We start from the raw sequence: 19,268 nt of genomic DNA on the forward strand, positions 1-19,268 counted from the left end.
GTATGGCTACACGTCCCAGCTTGAACTGTTTAAAACCATCTCCTGAGCACAGGATTTTTCGCCATCAGCATACAGCTACCATTTGTCTACTTATGCAGTACATTCTCCTATAATCAACTTACTGGTGAAATACTGTATATATGTATCCAAATTAATTCCGCCTCAAGATTGGTCTTCAGATTCCACCATATCAGCCAAAAGCTGCTCTGCTCACTATCGTTTTCCACTTGCTAATTAATTAGAGAAAGTCACAAGAAATAACAGCTAAGTGTTTTTGGGGGGCTTAATGAATGAGTCTATTAATTTAAGAAGATTTAGCAATTATGCATTCTCCAATATTGATTTCCACTAAATCCTATCTGGAAATTAAGGAGATTGATAATAAAACCTTTTATTCAATTCTACTACAATATATCTAATGAAAAAATTGGCTGCATGCACATCCTTAGAACTATATTCGTTTAGCAATAAATGGTGCAACACAAAGGAGCCCATTGTAATTGAAATTAAGGACAGTGAAAAGCAGGTGTAGGCTGAACTCAGTAATATGCTAATCAAGCACAAAGAAAAAAGGAAATTTCATGTGGTGTAGATTTTTTCCTCTGACATTCAAAGAATTTAATTTTCCAATTTTACTTTTTTTTGTGTCGCCAGCTGTTTGTTGGGTTCCTCAGCCTGCTGTTTCACAATGAAAAAAAATCTCATGTTCAGAGCAGGACATGGTAAGGTGAATCCTATTGGTCCAAAAAAATTACAGAATTAATTTTAGAAGTTGCTGACAATGCATTTCTTCTACTTAAAATTGTTTATTTCTACCTCAAAGCCACAGAAGATTTCCATTAATGCAGAAAATGCATCATGGCCCTAAGAGAAAGGAAGTAGGAGATGGAAAAAAACCCACAAAACTGAAAACAGAAAAGCTCAAATGCTCAACCTCCATCTTCCAGAATGAAAGCTATAATATCTTCATGAAGACTCATGCCTCTGATCTTTAAATTTCAAGAGTAGCAATACAATCCATTCAGATCTTTGGAGAGTGGTCAGCACCAAGAATCTCTCATAGCCCAGTTGTAAATTCTTCTTTTCATTTCAGTAAACCCCACACATCAGAGCAATCTTTGAGGATAGTGTTAAAAACAGTAGCATTGCCTGTCCTAGGAAGTAGAAAACAATTTTGTTAATTCTTCAGTGTCTTCTGAACCTTCTTTTTCCTTTCAATTTACTTTTGTTTCAATTCTCTCTTCTTAAGCGTCTGCTACCTCTTGACTGCACATGAAGTTCAAATATCTAGCAGAAAAGATACTGAAAGACCTGACTTAAAACCCATATACATTAATTCATTTAAGACTCTCACTGGTTTTAATAAAATTTTGATTAAGCAATTTGATTATTCAAATTAGCTTCTTAAATGTACTGTATAATATATCCTAATTTGTTTTATTGTGTTAAAATTAATTTCTTCTTGCCCAAGCAAAAAGATTATATATAAATGATACTCCAGCTTTTTTAGACTGAGGTCTTCAGAAACAAAAATGTCAATATCAGAATCAGAGATCAAACACAAGAAGTGCAAAATAATGAAATATTGATTCCCAAATAATTAATTTCCATTTTTTTACTTATTGCATTATTATTATGAATAGAATGTGTAATAAAAACTGTCGTGACAGTAATTAATTTTATATTAATAATAAAGATTCAAATAATACGAAATTCATAGGCACCATGTCAAAACAACTCATTGTGGCATGACAATGTATATACAAGGGCCACTAAAAGTTAATGATTTCATTTTCAGCAGTCATTTTTTAAAGTAAGAAAATATTACTGTCATTGTAAAGACAGCAGAAAGAAAGTAGGTCATTTTCTGGAATACAGAGCACAGAATGATAGAGCCAAAATGAAAACTCAGAGAATTTCATAAGCTATTCCAAGGTTTTCTCTGTTTAGCCATCTAGATATATCTTTCACCATTTGATAGTCCTTAACTTTTTCAGCCCTATGTCCCAATCACATATGAAGAGTTGCATCTTACATAAATTGCTAAATAAAACTACTGTAATCACAGATAAACTGCATCCCTATATAAAATTTGAAATACGTACACTAGCATGAGAGCTTAGAACACCAAATTATGTATGAGATGTAAAGACCAAGAAGATAGACACTTCTCTAGAAGTTACTCTTCTTGTTCCTTTCCTTTGCACCTTTCAGACCCATTACCATGGAAATAGAGGCTTTGATAGACATCCAAGGACAAACTGACTGGAGAAAGAAGCAGCACAGAGGAAATGGAAAGAGCTAATCATGGCTGCTGAGAAAGCAAAGGGGTGGTGAAAAGTAGTCTAGAAAAGATGAAATACTGGAGTGTCTGTAGCAGGACATGGGAAGACAGAGAATCCATATAATCAGTCTTTTACCAACAGCCTTATATTCATACACACACAGGTACTTTATCCTCAGTTTCCCCCTCCAACAACTGCAGCTCTCTCAGGGTGTGAGGAGGAGGGATAATTCTTTCCCTTACAGTGGTTGCAGTTCTTTTAAAAGGCCTCTCAAGCACATTTAGTTTTGCATTTGCATACTCATATACCATATACTGATGCTCAGCCTCACATTTTCTGCAACTAAAACATGAATATACAGTAATTCTGGGGGTAGTTATTTTGGTGTGATGAAGTCAGCATAATACAGCTGGAAGTGAGAGAAAGCTGCCAAACTTGTATCTTTGATACACCTGAAAGTAAAAATCTCAGAAGGGAAATTTCAGTGTTCTGCTAAGTAGCTCAACAGCTAATAGGTTGGGTAATATCTGCTCCCTCTGCTCTTCGTGTACCTCATCCAAAACAAAATTCATGTGCAGTTTTTTGAATCAGGGAATGAATCTGAGTTGCCTTTGTTGCTGGGGAGTGCTCCACTAGCAACCTGCAGAATTAGGGTCCCTTTCCCTATTTATCAAGTTCTATAAATTCTGTGTCATTTTCTCTGCAGAAATTGGCTTCAAGTGGGAGAAGGAGACTTTCTTCCCTAGAGGTTACAGGATAATCTTGCAGCTAATGTGCTCTACTCCTTAAGCTGAGAATACACAGTCCTAAATTTCTTGCTTAGAGTTTTGCTTATCGGAGTGTGTATAATCCAATTCATGGTCCATTAGTCAGATCTGGCCCATGGCACTCTTGTGCCCAGTTTTTTCATTTACAGCTATGAAGTGGAGCTGCTCTGATAGTGAATTCTTCCTGTATGGCTGGATAATCCGTCTCCCTTGGTGAAGAAGTTCTGTTCTCACTTAGAGACAGACCTACTGCCATGCCATATCCGAAGAAGATGAGGCAGGCACCAGCAGACATATGTCTTTTTACGAGAACCCACATAAAACCAGAACTGCCGCTCCCTTGGGCTCCCAGTGAACTGTGCAAAAAGCTGCTCCTGCACAAACCCCCTTCAGATGAGGGCTCTGTGCTGTGAATCCTGAGTAGGAGGAGGTGTTCAGGCTAGCTGCATGTGCAGAGTGGGAGATTGAGTCTCTGTTGAAGCACTTTGGCTCTGTGTACAGACAGCGGTGAGAGCTGGCACCTCTGAAATGAATTTCCTGAGAGTATTTGATACAGCTCTTCACTGCCAAAGTAGCAGCGAGTCCTGGCTTGGTATGTCACAGATAACTAAAACAGATTACAGCTGCAGAAAAGGCTATTCATTCAGGAATTGAAGAACTCTGGTTTATCATGAATAACTGAAAAACTAATAAATAAATTATCTTAAATGAGGTCTCATCAGAGGAAGGAATTTTTAACTTAGTTTCTTAGAAAGGATCTCATTCTACACAGCAAAAATATACACCAGTTGAATCACAAAAGTGATATTCTAACATATTTTAAAATTAACATTAATCATGTCTAACCCAGACCCATTTTTTCTCTCTAGTCCCAGGATGCATGCTCTCCTGAAATACTTCTTAAAAAAACTGGTTGGCAGAATAAGCTCTCAAAGTCTTTAATGTCAGTAGGCTTTCAATACCTTAAGGAAAAATTAATACAAAAGCAATCTAAAGTTAATCACTTGGCAATACTTTTGCAAACATCAAATTAGCAGTGATGAAAATGTCTGGGTGATTTTGTCCTGTTTAATCAACAATGCTGGACTGGGAGACAGCACTAGGTGATGCTGTGAAGGAGGTCTCTGTCTCAGAGCTGTGTGACTGCATAGAAAAATTACATCAGTAGACAAGGCAGATTAGAATTAACATTTCATTTTAGAAAGATTTTAAACTTTTCTTTCTGCTAACATAATAGAGAAATAACACAGATCTCAAAATCAATCACGGTCACCTTTAGGTTAATTTTTCCTGGGATTTTCCATTACTGAAGAAAGGCTTTACAAATGCACAAGGAATATGTAGATACACAAAGAATGCATATCTTTTTTAATTTTAGTAAAGATCCAAAAAGGCACATGAAGTCTTTCCTCCCCCAGGACTGGCAGTTGCTATGGGCTAAGACAGTCTCCCAGAAAATGTTGTTTTTCAATCATGTTAGATGAAGGAGGGCATCATATCTGGGAGTCTCACTTGACTTCTGGCTTAGAGAAAACTTCCTAAGTATATGAGTCACTAGAGTGTTGTATAGGAGAGGTAAAAACAGCAGGAAAAAAACCACTGCCAACTCATTTTTTGTGGAGTCTACTGCAATGGGTATATGACTAATGTTTCAAAGTATGAAACTAGGATTGAATCTCTCTGGAGAATGTGCAAAATTCATTGGGTTTTTTTAATCCTGAGTGGTCTTAGCTATGAACCAAGCTGTGTCAGAGCTGCTTGCTTCTGACTGTGTTCCTTATTGGAACACTTTCTGTGCTTTTGGTGCTTCATCACTGCTCTGTGAATTGAATTCAGTATTTGAATGTCCCAGAGAGTACATTCAACCTGCATGTGATTGATTGTGAGAACGGTTTCTAATACTGCTAATGCACAGTCTGGGGCTAGCAGCCTCAGGACTTAGCCTTCAACTCAGGTATTAGCAAAATAAGATAGTAATATGCAATTAACTATCCCACAAGCATATTATATGGCTTACTTGGTTAATGTTTATAAGACACACTTTGGAAATTAAAATGCTACATGCACTGAGTATTGCACAGCATGGAAAAATGTTTGACTGTTTAATTCAGATGGAATGCATGTAACACAATGAAACCATGACTCTTGGCCAGCATGCACTAGAAATCCTTTGCCATCATTCATTTGATATGCAAACACTGGATTAAATTTCCTTTACTTTGGCCAAACCAGCACTCTCAGGAATCATACTGTGTCTCTCCCACAGCTGCAAAATATTCTTCTTCTTATAGAAGAATATCAGGTGGATTTTGGTAGTAAGGTGCCAATACCTGGAAATTTTTTAGGTGTACTCTGGGAGCAAATGTCTGTTCAGTTTGTTAACTGCAGAAAACTGAGAAAGAAAAATGATGTATCATACAGACTTGCAGGTAAACCCTTGAGACAGTAATGGAGAACTTTATTTTGCCATCCGTAACAGAAAAAGAAACTTAAACCTTAAGGTTCTCCACAGCAAAAAGCAACATACTTAATCCCAGCCAACAAGTAGATTTGAACTCCTGATACATGCCACTAGTCATACAGGAAAATCAGTGTCATAAATGCCAAAAGAGTGAGAGAAATTTTTAAAACCCAGCATATATAGACTTTGGTAGCTTATACCCCGACTCACTTTATATTTCAGGAGTTTTCTTTTCTTTTCTTTTCTTTTCTTTTCTTTTCTTTTCTTTTCTTTTCTTTTCTTTTCTTTTCTTTTCTTTTCTTTTCTTTTCTTTTCTTTTCTTTTCTTTTCTTTTCTTTTCTTTTCTTTTCTTTTCTTTTCTTTTCTTTTCTTTCTTTCTTTTCTTTTCTTTTCTCTTTCCTCTCTTTTCTTTTCTTTTCTTTTCTTTTCTTTTCTTTCTTTTCTTTTCTTTTTCTTTTCTTTTCTTTTCTTTTCTTTTCTTTTCTTTTCTTTTCTTTTCTTTTCTTTTCTTTTCTTTTCTTTTCTTTTCTTTTCTTTTCTTTTCTTTTCTTTTCTTTTCTTTTCTTTTCTTCTTTTTTCTCTTTCCTCTCTTTTCTCTTTTCTTTTTTCTTTTTTCTCTTTTTTCCCTTCCTCTTCCCCTTCTTCTCCCCCCCCCACCTCTTTTTATCCCTGATTTATGGTTCAATTTGCCAGTGTCAACTTTTAGCTGGGCCTTATCACTGCTGAGTTTTGTAAATGTGCATTCCTTGGTGCTCATTGGCCCTTACATCTATTCCAATAACAGAAGCAGAGCAACACAAGATGAATACAGATAGCAATCTGTAAGCAGCCCTCTGCTAGCTGCTGACATAATCTATCAGAGTTTACATGGGGATTACAACGTGGGATAGAATGAAAAGAAGACAAAGGACATAGGGAAGCCTGAAGGTGATAATAAAAAATTAATGTAAGTCTCCTTGATTTTTAGCTGCTAAAAAATACAAGTTGACTTGATTAAGATAAAATTTATTCTTTAGCAATTGGAGTCTTAATCTGCCACTGTTTTATTAAAATGCACCATGAATATTAAATAGTAGATGACTTCGTCTCCGTACATTAAGAGCAAAGCCATTTGTTTGATCCTCTTTGTTTGCTTTTTGTTTCATGTGTGTTTTGTTTCCATTGATATTATTCATGATGCTGTGAGACATAATAGAGAGCTGAGATTCACCCTGAGTGGTGCTATCTGATATCCATTTGGAACAAATTCAAACAACCCCAACAGTCCAGGGAAAACTCCAGCTTCTCTTGTGATCACCACCTGCCAGGAAGCCAAGCCCAGCTGCAGGAGAACATCACTGTTTGGCAGATCTCCATCACAAGAAAGGTATGATTTTTCTCAGATTTAGTTAACTCCTTAAAGATTCTGGCAATGCAAGCAAGCTGATATGCTCCTCAGAACAGAGAAGGTTCCATATTATCAGCATCTAAGAACAAAGACATCGTTGACATTGTATTTCATATTGACTTTTGAAAGTTCAGAAAGGTCTGTCAGCTAAACAGCTACTTGGTTTGAAATACAGAGATGATACAGTCAAATCTTCACTAGAATTTACAAAAGACTAAACTCAACACACATAGTTCTACCTTTAGCCTTGATTCAGCAGACTTTTAGGTACTTATTTTACTCAATGTCTGTACTTCAGCTCAAGTGCTTTCCTGGACAAAAGCCCTTGTGAACATATACAGACTCCTAGAAAGTACCTGAAGGAATCAATCTTTTCTGACACCAATGGGCAGATTTTAAATCATGGCTTAGTTGCTGGCTAGAGTAACTGCAGATCAAAGAGCTGAAATGTTTAATGACTTAATGTGCTTAATTTTTACTGGCTTCTTGCAGCAAAATGAACAATGAAAATTATAGGCTTGGTCTGATGCCTGATGATTGCTTGTCCACATAATTGTACTGGCTGCAATCTTGGCCCAGCTGGGAGACAAAAGACAGTGAAATTTAGAAAAGTGCAATAGGTCAGGGCTGATCTCTTCCCATGGCACTTGCTTGCCTTTTCTTCCCCTGGATCACTGGAGGTTTCTTACCTATATAATACATATTTCTTTTGCCCTTGGGGATATTCAAACACTAATTAATTAAAACTTTCTTTAGCCATAAGTATAATATGAATGCTTATATGCCAACTGTTGCAGCTGAGCTAAGCTCATCATCTTCTACAGTTGTCTTTGATATTAATTTTATTGGTTATTTATGCTTTGAAGTCTAAAAATTTAAGCAAATCACCTCAGTTACATAGTCATTGTCTGAAAATATATTTTTCATGCCTCTGGTACCTACCAACCCAGAGAGAAAAATGTAAACATCTTAATTCACTTGAAATCTTATCAAAGAAATCTCAGTTTAAATGCAACAACCTCCTGTTTCAATGCTGTATAGGTGTAGCTGACTGTAAGCTATCTTGTAAGCTCCTGCAGTTGGAAAAGCAAATGTTTATTAGCTGTGAAATTGTCTTTTTCTTCCATCTCTAATATTGTGAAATGTAAAGGGTTAGCCAGTCTTTTATCCAGATGTGACATACTCACTGCCTTTCAGAGACAGCTTTCCACGTGAACATTGCCATCTCTTGAGATCAGCTAATTAGTTTCTCAGAAAAAGCTATTCTGGTCTATTGGATATGTATAGAACATCTCCAGAAACTACATAACAAATTCCCAGTAGACATCTATTTGTTGCATCTGTATGTTGATACATATTTCTCCTCTGCTTAATACTGATTTGTGTGTTTATACCAAAACTCTGGGGTTTTTTGGGTTTTTTTGGGTTTTTTGGTTTTTTTAGTGGGGGGGAGTTGATAGCTGTATTCATGCTCTTGATTTAAAACAAAACAAATTCCTGCCACCCTTTTGCACCCATACTGAATGCTAAACTAAAAAAAGAAAATAACTAGGTTGGAAAAACAGCCTGGTAAATGGAAGGAGGCTGTGAGACATATTGGGTAATTCTTTTCATTCAAATTAGTTCCCTGAATAAGGTCAGTCCTTAAATTCAACAGGAAGACATGGCTGGAGATAGGACAGAGGGTAGGACTGATTGTCTCACACCTTTTAGGTTGTTTAAAGTGATTACATACTTGCTATCTTAGCTAGAGCTTAAAAGTAGGAGTCTTTTCTGTAGCTTATTAATTTCTTAGATTCCAATTCAGCAAGATATTTAAGTGAACACCTAACCTAAAGTTCCCTGCTAAAGCAACACTCTACTATTTCTGTTTCTTAGTTTACTTCTTGAAGTGTCAGATTCAGGGGAACTGTTTTCCTTTGTAACAGTTTCACTTAAAAATATTTAGCTGTTTTTTTAAAAAAAGTATTCATTGTTGCTAGGAAATATTGTTTATGACCTTCTTACTAAGCAGCTATAGCACCTCCGGGAAGAAAAAGAGAGACATAAGCTTGGCAAGGAGTAAAATTCCAGGTAAGATTTGTTTTTTTGTGAGCCCCAAAAGAGTTGGGTATGATTTAACTAAATTATACAATATATGAAGGACTTTGCACGCAGGCTGTGGAGTGTTTTAGATGATAAAATTGACTCCTTGTGCTTTTCCATTAGCAATGACCAGCAGATAAACAAACAGACTCATATGCCTTGATGCACAAGGAAGAATGTTCATTAAGGAGGATGGAGGTCTCAGAAGTGCTTTCCTAGCATAATAACTACTAAGTTAGGATGCAGTTGTAATTTCCTTCTTTGTCCTCAGTGGGAATACATGTGAGAGCTTAACATGTTGTTGTGAGGAAGATATGCAGCACCCCAAGGGACTCCTGAGAAATCTTCAGAATCAGCATTTTCCAGGATGTCTGGCTTTCTTAACGGGATGGATGAATATTGCAAAGCTGAACACTGTGGAGGGTGGATAAACAAGACAGGGTCATGCCTGGATGGTTGCACACATTACATGATATGTAGTGCAACGCTGTTATCCAGACAGTAGATGAAATACATTTCTTCTTCCATTTTTCTTTCATAAATACTTCCTAAAATAATCCTTTGAAACCAGCTGAGCAAATATCAGCATGGTAGAAATGGAAACTCAACATGTCACTGCTAAGGCTGCCTTTCTAATCTTAATGGTGGCCATTTGCATGTATTTGTTGCAGGGTGGCCCTTCTTACATTCAGCCACATTGATTTTTCTCTCAAAAGAGACATACTATGCAGAAATTCCCAAAAGATCTGCTCTATATCTCTCTTCTGTTTCTAATCTTACAGATTTCATGTCATTGTTAGTACTATGCTCTCTTCTTGTTAAATCATCTTCTGTCTTGATCTTCATTTTTTTTTTCATTATTTTTCCTAAGAAACTGCCCAAGTTTATATTTATTTCTTATATTAATGATATATTATTCTATTCTTACCTAATTTAAAATGTTATCCTACTTAGTACACAGGTACTAAACTATGCCCTGTCTCCCTTTCACAAGATAACTGCACTCTCTGACCTACAAGCACAACTGCTCCTTAACCTAGTTCTGTCAGAATGATTTGATTTGTAAAATCCTCACTGAGAAGTGTTTTAGTAGGTCTTGTAAACCAAATTCTTTTGACAGAATCAGGCTGGGGACAGCTATCTATGTAGTTATACTAGGAAATCTGAAGGGGGAGTGGTAACCTTTGGGGAAGCAGGAGGAGAAGGGAGTGGCTGGTGATGAGCCATCTCCATTGTCTGCATGCTTACATCACCCACATATCTACCAACAGCCCTACCAATATCTGACCATACCCTGACCAATCAAATTCTCCTAACTTTTCATCCTTTTTCCAAAAGGACAGGCCTGCAATATAAAATCACTGTCCTTTCACTCCATTAGATTATCTAGCTAAACCCGTATTTTCATTTTCTCAGATGATTTTCCCGATTCCCTTCTTTTCCTCATTCTATGGAAATTTCATTGTCTTTATACTGTTAAGGCCTTCTTAACAAAATTTTCTACTGTCCAAGTCCTTCCTCATTTACATTTCTTCTGTAGTCTCTTTCTCAAAGCACTTTCTCCCCAAATCTTACTAGACAAGCTCTTTCTTTTGCCTTGTTAAATTAAATTGTGAACTCTTTAGGTGAATGAACACGGCTGAAGTGTGCAAAATTATTTTAGTGTGCTGGTCTGCCAAATTATAATAACAGCAATAGCCAAAAGGGTTCTGAAGTTTGAGCACAGAATAATATGTCATGCTGCAGAAAGTAAGCTGATAAAAAGAACAATTATTAAAAAAAATTAAAGCAAGAAGGCATGCAGCACTGAGCAATTTAGGAAATTCAGAACAGCCAACAGCCACTGACACATGGAGATGGCAAGGAGAAAAGAGGTCTTGAGACAGAAGAGAAACTTCACAGCTGAAGTGCCTGATGATTCAGGCAGAAAAGTATCTGAAGCTCAGGAAACTCCTAAAATGTTGTAATAGCCTGGAGCATGCACAGGAGAAAATTCCACCCTGCCTTATGGATGGAGCACTGCTGTATCTATGGAAATTTGTGACGTCTCTGACAGAAAACTGGTTTTAGGAATATATTCCTAGGTGGGAACTGTTGAAGATTTTGCTGATAACTAAAATGCCTCATTCATCTCTGAGAGAAGTAATTTCTGGTGCTGTTTTTTGAGGAGGAACAAAGTAATGGAAAATGTACTGCATGATGTTTATCTCGATATGCAACCTGTGCCAGACCTAGCTGGTAACCTAGAAAATGCCTTGAAGAAAAACATGGAGTAAGTGAAAAAACTGTAAATATGTATGAGAGAAAGGGAGAAGAACACGGAAATGTACAGGATTTCAAATGAAATACATTTTGTTTCTGCATCTGCACACATGCTGTATAGGAAACAGAAGGAGCATTAATTTAGTATTGGGGCATACTCTGAATTTGTGTATCTTGTCAATGACATTTAAATTTGTATAGCTAGAGTGTAAATTTGTCATTTATGTTCTCTCTATTCAAATATGAGCCAAATTTCTTCTGTCCTCCACCCAGCTTATGCACAGATACACAGCCATCTGCCTGGTGGCTATCTGGTTGAAGACCCACGGGTTTAGAGGTGGTTCTGGTTCAAGCCCCATCACTGCAAATGGAGTTTCATGGGCACTAGTAAGTAGATGATGCTTTGAGCCTTTTTTTGCCTCTCATTCTTCTTATCTCTGCCCCACTGAGAACCTCTTAAAAGCTTAAACAATAAAAATCCTCAACTTCTTGCTTCCTTTTGTTCTTTCTTTTTTTTTTTCCCTAGGATAATTGAAAGAATAAATTCAAAGAATGTCATGAGTTTCAAAAAGCGGGAAAAAATTTGGCAATAAAGCTCAGAAAACAGTTGAACAATTGGCTCTGGAAAAGGATTTAGACTATAGTGGCAAAAGAAAGTGTGTTGACCTGGAAAATCATGATGCATTAGACATTTCAGTGCAGGAGAGAGAAGGTTATGCAACCTGGTCAGGTGGAAAGAGACCTAGTAGTCAAGAGTTTAGTGGCAAAAACAAAAAAATAGAGGATTTTACTAAACAAAAAGGAGTTTTGCTGAGAGGAATGTACAGAGAGCTATAAAAAGAAAGAACATGGCAGTCAAACCAATAAAAGTTGTATCTTCTCAAGGTTCAAATTGAACAAAAATAAGTTTATCAGAAACATAGAAATTAACCATTTTGGACTTATTCACAGGATAGTAATCTGACAAAATATTGTTCACTTGAAAATAATTTTTTTAATATAGTTTATACACTTTACTTGAAAATAACATTTTTAATAAATCAACTTCTTGCCTATGATGTTTTCCTTGTTGTTTTCATGCTGCCAGCCTTGGTGGAGATCACACACAGACTGCTTGTCAGGCCTGCTAATGATGGAGGCTCTGATTACACAGAATGCACATTCCCAAAGAGCAGCAAAGGGGAGCTGTCCAGTGAGGATAAGGAAGGAGATTTAGTTGGTAGCTCCTTAAAAGCACTAAATTAGGAACACACTGTAGCATGGATAGATAACACTCTTTCCAGGGGGATTTATTGGAACAAGACATTTCTGAGTATGATGGCTAAGATAAAAATAACTGAAAAGCAGAACTTAGTACTGGCTTAAGCAGAAGAAAAAGCCAGTGCCATAGATCCAGGTGTAAATAATAATGAAAATGAGTGTATGTATTTAGTTATTCATATACTTGGGAAATCTTAAAAGCCAAAAAAAGGATGTAGATGTCAAGATATCATTAAGCACATAAACCCAGCCCCAGTACCTGCTAAGTAGTAGTAGTTAAATGAAAACCACTTTTCAGCTGCTGTCTACACCACTGGCATTTCTAAAGAGGCTCAAGAAGTTAACACTAAGTCAAAGACTGTGGACCATTCAGGATCCACAAACATGTCTTTTTGGTACTGGGATGAAACACTTCAGTCACTTCAGTCAAATATGCTTCAAAATATGCAAACAGATCCAAAAATAGCTGTACAAAAAACCTAATTACACTCAACTGTCTCCTGCATTTCACAAGATCATGCCCCCTGTGTCAGACTTGGTGAGTAATTCTACTCCATGCCCACAAGATTTGGACCACAAAGTTTCCAGATGTGCAAAATAAAGCATTTTCAGCTAACTCTCCACATTCACCTTCATCAGCCCTGGCAACAGAATAGCCAGCATTCATTCCACTGAAAACATCTACCTATCTCCTCTTTTTGTCCACTTCTGGTATCTTTCCAGTCTCAATTTGTAGAAAACACACAGGTTTAACCCAATGTGCTCTGTGGCATAATTTGAATCTATAATTTTATTTTTCTTTGTGTTTCAAAAATTACCCCATACAGGAATGAAATGTTATATATATATATATATAGTTGTTTGCATTGAAGCATTAATTACAGCAATTTCTGGCATTTATAAGATTTCCCTTGGGCCTTTTCATGGCTAAATATTTACAGATTTTTTTCTTGTTATCTCAGATCTTCAAGCCCTTAATCATCTTCTTTACCTTTTGCTGGACATCCTCCAATACATTCCTCTCTCTCACAGACTGGGGAGTCAAGAGCTGGGCACAGCTCTCCAGGTGTGTCTCAGCAGGGCTAAAAAGAGAAGTCTCTTCTCCTCAGCACCCCCAGACTGCAGACAATGTTCTCCCTAATGAAACTGAGGGTGCTGCTCACCTTTTTCTGTGAGGGCATTTTGCTGGTTGATGTCCAGCTTGGCCACAAGGATCCTATAAGGCTGCTTTCCAGTCAGCTCTCCCCCAGCCTGCACTAATGTAAAGGGATTTTCCACATCAGATGCAGAATTAGCAGTTCTCTTCACTGAACTTCATTTTGCTCATTTCTCCAGCCATGTTGAGTGAATCATCTGAATGTCAACACAACAGTGACATATCAGCCACTCCTCTTAATTTTCCATTACAGAAAACCTGGTGAGCATGGGCACTCTCATGTCATCCATTAAGGAAGATGTTAAACAGTAGAGGGCCCAGTATTGACATTTTGGGTGCAGACTTACAAACTGTGGGCTATTGCTGTGTAGTGGGTCTGTCTGAGATAAAGTTCACAGCCCCCACAGTGCTGTGCTTTGCATTGGCAGCTGCAAATGTTGGTAACAGACCAGTGTTTTGGTTACTGCCCAGTAGCACTGTCCCTCTGACATTCCTTCCCTCACCGAAGGGGATGGAAGTGGGAAAGATCCTGGGAGAGGAACTTTCTTTCACTGTAATAAAAGTGCCTTATCTCACCTGCAGGTTGTTCTCCATCTTGTTATCTCTGCTGTCCCATTGGGAAAGAGAGTGATTGATAGCGTGATTTAGTTGGTAGCTGGCACTCAGCCAAGGTGCATACTGGTAACTAGTAAATTCAAGCAGTTGGACTTCATGCTAATGCCACAATCATTTCAATCCAGTTTTCAGTCACTCTCCTTATCTGACCACATACCCAGCTGGATACTACAATAAAATTCTTCTAAAAGTGAGATAAATAACATCAAGTACTCATCCATCTTTTGTCACGCCAGTCCTCTCATCATAGAGAACAATCCCATTCATAAAACATAATTTCCTCTTCATGAATCCACACTGACTTCTCCTGATCGCCTCCTTATCCTTCACATGTTTGGAAATGTTTTCCAGGATTATTTTCTCCATCACTTTAGAAGAGATTGAGGCTAGCATGGCAAGCTATAGCTTCAGAGCTATATATAGCTCTCCAAAACCTTGGTTTTGACCTTGAAAATAGAAGTGACATTAGTTTTCTTCTGACCTTCAGGAACCTTTCAGAAAGTCCATGAACGTGATAAAGTTAACCAAGAGTGCCTTTGCAATAACATTGACCCCTAGTTTGGCTTAATGCATCTTAACATCAGTTATTCCTTGTTTTGTCAGTGAGAGATCAAGCAGAACATCTGCCTTTGTCAGCTCCTTGTGCTGGTATCAGTATACTCCAGAAATTTCACTTGCATCCTGCTCTGGTGTCCCTCCAAAGATTACCAGGTTGAAAGAGACTCTCCCAATAACCAGAGACAGTGAATGAAAGGTTTCTTTGAGTTAACTAGACCTCATTAACTTCATTTTCTTGACCAGGCAATCTGTAAGAGGCATTGCAACACCATCCATGTTGGTGTGCTGGATAATCCTGATCCATAAACTCTCAACTGATTCATCATATGTTCCCAGGCAGAGCTCCAAGCATTCCAGATGTATTTGCATATAAAATTAAAATGCTCATTAGTTGCTTAATTTCAAATCCATCTGATCAAATCTGTTCTGCATTTCTTCTCTATTTTTCTCTTTTGCCCTGCTCTATGGATACTTTGACAGAAATCCTATCAAAGTGAATATACACTCTTGTGCAACAGAAAACCATGTTTTTTCTCTATCTATATCTGTCCTTCTAATGCTCTATATTCAATGTAGAGAAGACAGGTGGAATGAGAGTTATGTGCTTTCTCTTATGGCAAAAAGAAATTATGAAGGAATAAATTCACATTGCAAGTTTACCTCCTAGAGTGTCTGACCATTTATAGCATTGTAGAATAGACAGATAAATCACACAAATTTACTCAATTTAAGCTGTGTGAACACCTACAGATATGAAAATTTCCTACTGTGCTTTTAAAAACCTACTAAACTTTTTCTCTTTCACAAAGTTTAGAGGGGAAAATGTAAATTCTGGTTGAAATTTAACAGATTAAAGCTCCAGATAGATCTGCATTATACTAAACATGAAAGTCATCTTTATTAATGGTTTGCTGTATCTTAGCTAACATTACAAATCCTGAGTGAGTAACAAGGACATTTATGTGTGGGATGAATGTGTAGAGAATAGGCTGCATTCTCAGGAAACATTGCAGAATTTCCATGGGCCATGGAGCAGAAATCTAATGATTTCTTCCTTTCATCAGGCACACTTTGTAAATGAATTAGACACAGAAATACATGCAATATTTCAAATTAATTTACCTCTACTGCAGGACCCTTAATACACTGATAATATTGCTGTATCACATAATGACTTTAGAAGTACCCTTTTCCTTTTTTAAAGTTTTAAAGTCTTATGACTTTCCTTTAAAATGTGATGCTTTACTTATTGGGTAAATCCATTATTGTCTCACAACACAATAGCTAGCATCAAAAAAGATATGCACAGTGGCACAACTCAAGCCACAGAAAAATGCTTATATAAAGATTGCTTAACCTAAATTATTTCAGTGTTCACATTTCTTTATCTGCTTTACACATGGGACATTACAGTTTTTGTTTTCAACTGCATCTTGAATTAGAATTAGATTTGAGGAGTAGAGGCAAAGATACTTCATATTTAAATTAAACCATTGAACAGTAATTGTTGAAACAGGGCTACATAAATCAGCCACATAAAGAAAAAATGTAAAATGGGAACCAGAACTGACTGTGTAAAAATCAAAATGCAAGACAAAAGATGATTTCAAGGGACCTCAGAAAATTAAATAAAAGATAATGTAAGCCTTAAAAGATATTCACAAGGAACTTACAATCACATTGTGCATATGATATAGGAATTGTCAGTAGGTGCCACTTCACACAGAGTGTGAAAAACAGTTGTCAGATGTACTGGGTAAATAAACATTTAGCCACAGAGTTTGGATGGAAGCCAGAAAACAACATGACACTTAGACCAGAGGTTCAAAAAATGAGTCTCTGATTTGGGCTCCCTCTGTTTACAGATGTTCAAATCTAAATATATATTAACTTAATTTGGATATACAAAAATAGAAATAAATTTTTAACAGACTAGTCCAAGCATTTCCACACCATTTGACATACCCCACATCAGCATTTCCTAGAACTCTGAAATTTGGATTTCACATGGCATAATAAGATTTTTTTTTAAGAAATAAAATCGGGTCTTCAGAGGTAACTCCCATGTTACATATTATCACTACGAGTTTCCAGCGGAGTGCACAGTTCCAACCCTAAATTTTCTGAGCTTCTGATTTCTTCAGGAATTCTTCTACTTCACTTACATGATCACAATGACGGCTGCCTTATCCAATGCAATGCTTTTGTTTCTTTTCTCAGACTTCTTGGATAAAAAGTCTTGAAATGCTACATCAGAGAAAAAGAAACACCTAATCCATTAAAACTTCACTCAGGCTACCATAGATGTTTATTTTTGGAGTCATGGTTATAAAATGCCCTCTTTCTTTAATGAACTACTTTCTGTATTAGGTTATCCCCTCTCACAGAGGCATTCTGCCTTTCACCTTGCTTTCCTTGAGTGACTTATATGAAGCTTTTCCCTCAAAAGCAAACCTGATCTCTTGAAAAGTGAAATACAAGTTACTTTACTCAAACCAAAATTGTGTTTGGAGATGGCTGGGCAACAAACCTTGCTAAGAGGAAGAGAAAGAGTCCTCAGCTCTTTCTGTTTTTTAATAAAGCCCACTTTGTTTTGCTGCCTCATACATTCTGGCTGTAATTACCCTACAGAACTACTTTCCAATCTCATAACATTGCAATATACTCTTTAAATTTGCTACAAAGCAAGAGTCCCCTTCTTGTAAGAATATAAGAGAAAAGAGACCATGAAAAATCAATAGGGTTTTGTTGTTTGTTTTTTTTTTTTCTATCACAGAGATAATGCTGAGAATTTTTTTCCCTTGTATACTATCCAGCTTTTTGCAGTATTGAGATCAATTGTCCCATTTCTCAGGTTTTTGCTGTTGGTTGGACAAGTCTCTCCATTCCCTGAGGCTCATGTACTTCAGGACATCAAAATTTGCAAGTGCAACCCAAAGTCCTGCACCTATGGCACACCAAAACTATATTAGGCACTAGAAAAGTTTATCCACACTTGTAAAAACCTCTGGTATTCTATTTAAATACACTGATTTAGCTTTCATACTGAAAATAAAATGCACTTAAAATACAATCAAATTATCCCAAAACAAGCAATCATCTAGAGCATAGGACTCATCCCATACATTGAAAGAAAGTCTGAATCTGTTGTGAATGCACTTTACTTTTGCAGATCTGCTTGAGAGTTGGAAGAAAACATTTCCAACAATATTAAGCTCTAAGTACTCTAGGAAGAGAGAAAGCATTCCTCATCAAATCTGGGGAAAAAGGGAAATGGGAATGTTTTTGCAGTCCTGGAATCTTAACTTGATGACAGTTAAATTAACCACAGAGGTGCCAGTGACTCTCTCTAGAACAACTGACACTGTTCTGCAAAATCGAATTTTTGATTCACTGGCACTTTTCCAAAGTCAAAATAAGGCAAAATAATTTCCCCAGTTAAATTCAATAGACACTTCAAAACTAATGACCATGAAGTTCTGAAATAAAAATAATGTTATTGTGTCCTCAGTGATAAAGTTTTGTTCTGAGAAAGTGATTGGATCTGTCATTGTGACAGATTTGTTTTCTCAGAGGACACAATTTAGCAAAAGTTTTGATTTCCTCAATCCCTAAATCAGATCTTTCCCTGCATTACATTGTAGGTATTACAAACAATTAAGCTTTTTAAAAAATATAACTAAAAGATTAATAGAGAAAATTTCACTGAGTTGGTGTGCCTCCTATTATGTCAGACTATGCGAGGAAGACAGCATTTCAGAAATGCCAAAAGCTAGGATTAGATTTGCTTTAATATTCAGATAAAAATTAGCAATTTGTATGGTTTTGGTCACATTCAAGGTAATTATCATTTATTTAGGTAACTAATGGGCTATATTGTAAAGACAGGTCACATTTTTTATATCAAAAATTATATCCAGTGTTTTCTGCTATATTCCCCTCCACTTAACACTGTATTAATACTCTTTTTAGCATAAAGAAATAATACAAGTCACTGAAGGTATTCTGAGGATATAAACTTATAACACTGGGATCTTTCAATTTCTATTTATTTAGGGCTACATAAAAAAACTGATTCAAATAAATAACTCTTTGAATTGCCTGAAAGGGACTCACAAGCAGAATCCTACATAAGGGCTGAGTTTACTCAGTGCCTCACAGAGTAAGTTTCACAAAATAAACAATTGAAATTATTAATGAAAAATCTAAATGTTTTCATTGGGAAGGCTTTATTTAATATTTTTGCAAGAATTGAGTCCAAATATGTGTGTATGAAATTATTACTCTCTTTGGAATAATCAGTTTATTACTTTATTATGTGGCATCTGAAGTACTTTTCTCATAGACATTTAAGAATTCATGTAAGAATAAATTTTTTAGACAATGCATATTTTTTGCCAGGGAAAAACTATATGAGACAGGAATAGGAATA

This window comes from Erithacus rubecula, assembly GCF_903797595.1.
Source record: "Erithacus rubecula genome assembly, chromosome: 3".
Taxonomy (NCBI): Eukaryota; Metazoa; Chordata; class Aves; order Passeriformes; family Muscicapidae; genus Erithacus; species Erithacus rubecula.